Source organism: Notolepis coatsorum (assembly GCF_963971535.1).
Source record: "Notolepis coatsorum genome assembly, chromosome: 2".
NCBI lineage: Eukaryota > Metazoa > Chordata > Actinopteri > Aulopiformes > Paralepididae > Notolepis > Notolepis coatsorum.
Window position 1 is genome coordinate 55,729,532 of NC_140166.1, and position 3,159 is coordinate 55,732,690.

A 3,159-nucleotide genomic window follows, 5' to 3' on the forward strand; every position below is an offset into this window, starting at 1 on the left:
TGTCACGTGGTTTCGTTCTCCATTCTTCACATCAAAAACTAAAAACGAACTAGCAAAACGTACACGGACCAAAATCTGCCCATTATTTACTCATTTTTTTCAATTGATTCTGATACCAAAATACGAAAAACAGCTCCGTATTTCAGTTTCCCCCCGTTTTTTCGTTTTTCGTTTGAAACGGAAATAGGAAAAGACCTCGTATTTCAGTTTTTTCTGTTTTTTCGTATTTCCGTTTGAAACGAAAAACGAACTATCAAAAGGTACACGGACCGTGTTGCATAGAGTCATTGAGCATCCTGATGGGCCGGGCCCTGGAGTTCAAAACATTGAATCCCTATTGATTGATTGAAAATGTTTATTAACAGATTGCAGAATGGGTACAGTACAGTACAGCTCAATACACACAATTGTTAAGGGGTTGAAATGAATGAATACAAATCTGATCCAATCAGATAGGGATTACAAGTTTTGAACTCCTGGGCCCTGGGGATAGAAGCTCCTTCTGAGTCTCTCTGTACTGGCCATGAGACTCCGGTAGCGCTTGCCTAACGGCAGCAGTGCAAAGAGACTACAAAGAGTGACACGTTCAGCCGAACGCACAATTGGAGGGGGGCTCCCCACCCTCCAGAACATTTACAACAAGCGTTGCAGGGGCAAGGCTAAGAGAATCATTAAAGACTCCAGTCACCCGAACAACTGCCTCTTTGAACTGCTGCGGTCAGGCAAGCGATACCGGAGTCTCAAGGCGAGCACAGAAAGACTCAGAAGAAGCTTCTATCCCCAGGCCATCAGGCTGCTAAACGAACAATGAACACTACACAACAACAACCATCAAACGCACATAGCACACACATCCACACGCACACACTCACTTTAAACAAACACACTGTAGCACCCACTCCCCACACTTTATATTTATTGATGAAGGATTGCACTACAACTCGTACACCTTACTGTAAATTGTACCTAAATTGTACCTCATCCCATTTCTGCTTTGCACTATATAGTACTGTACATTAGTACACTACATAGTATTGTATATTATATGGTAACTCAGTTACGTCTATTCTGCATCGAACATTGTACATATGTCTATACTGAACACTGTGACCTCATTTTCTACTTCTAAATTACATGCTATACTATGTTATTTGATACTATCTTGTCTAGCACAGTCTCTGGAGCGTAACAGTAAGAAGCATTTTGTATGAAAGTATTCTGTACTTCTGTATGACAACTATTAAAGAAACTTGAAACTTGAAACTTGAACTTGAAGAGGCAGTTGTTTGGGTGACTAGAGTCTTTGACTATTCTCTTAGCCTTGGCTCTGCAGCGCTTGTTGTAAATGTCCTGGAGAGTGGGAAGCCCACCTCCAATTGTGTGTTTGGCTGATCGAGCCAGTCTGCTGCGGTCTTGTGCTGTGCTATTCCCAAACCAGGAGGTGATGTTACCAGTCAGGATGCTCTCTATTGTGCACGAGTAGAAGTTCTTGAGGATCTTCTGACTCACGTTGAACTTCCTTAGACACCTAAGGAAGTAGAGGCGTTGCTGTGCCTTCTTCACTACACTATCTATGTGTGTGGTCCATGTCCAGTCCTCAGATATGTTCACTCTCTCGACCGGTGCCCCATAGATGGTGAGGGGGCTGTAGTCCCTTGCCCCCACCCCCTCCTAATGTACAGTCTCCTCCCCATCATATGTATATATTTTCTGTTAGGATCTCTGGGTAACAGTACTGTATATTTGCATATCATATATGTCACAAATGTAACAGTACTATATACCTGTATGTCATAAATGTCATGTATGTTATGATGAATTGAAAATGGGGGACCCTGATGTAAACACAAGACGAAAGTCTTTCTCTGGTCTGCATCCCCTTAACAATTGTGTGTATTGAGCCGTACTGTATTGTACCCATTCTGCAATCTGTTAAATAAAGTTTTCATTCATTCATTCATTCACTGTATTGTACCCATTCTGCAATCTGTTTATAGGAGCCAAAGCACTCATGAGTTATAACTATTGGCTTAGTTGCCTACACTGGTAAAGTCTACATTTCAGAATACAATGGGGCTTAGCTGTATATTTAGGTTATTGTATTATATGAATTTTATATGTTTATTTTTATAACCTTACATTGAAACCTGCATTGGATTTAGATAAAGTCATTGAACCGTCTTATTTGTCATAATAGAACATTCTAGAACATTTGTGATGTCACAGTATGATGTCATAATCAAACATTCTAGAACATTTGTGATGTCACAGTATGATGTCATAATCAAACATTCTAACATTTGTGATGGCACAGTATGATGTCATGATCAAACATTCTAGAACATTTGTGATGTCACAGTATGATGTCATAATAAATAAAAAATAAAGTTTTCAATCCAAACATATCTGGGGGTTCGTAGAGAAACACGTGAACGCAGTTGACTATTTGCATGACAGTTTTTACGTCAAATGTATATACTCCCTTTTCTGGACTCTTTGTATCACAAACAGTACTGTATTTGCTAATCTGGTATGTCATAAATGTATAGATGTAGCAGTACTGTATCTGTATGTCATATATGTTATGATGAATTGAAAATGGGGGACCCTGATGTAAACAAGACGAAAGTCTTTCTCTGGTCTGCATCCCCTTAACAATTGTATGTATTGAGCCCATTGTACCCATTCTGCAATCTGTTAATAAAGTTTTCATTCATTCAATCAATCAATCAATCATCAATCAATCAGACCCACCCCCTCCTAATGTACAGTCCCCTCCCCATCATATGTATATACTCTGTCAGGATCTAGGGGTAATATATTTGAATACCGCTTATGTCACAAATGTATCAGTATTAAATACCTATATGTATGTCCCTATGCCATAAATGTCATGTATGTTGTGTATGTCATAAATGTCTATATGAATTGAAAATGGGGGACCCTGATGATGGAAACAAGACAAACGTCTTTCTCAGGTCTGCATCCCCTTAACAATTGTATGTATTGAGCCGTACTGTATTGTACCCATTCTGCAATCTGTTAAATAAAGTTTTCATTCATTCATTCACACGTAGTTCTAAACTCGCGAGAACATGTGACCAGTTGCAGCAGCAGTCTCGTGATAAAACTACATTTCCCAGTCTCGTGATAAAACTA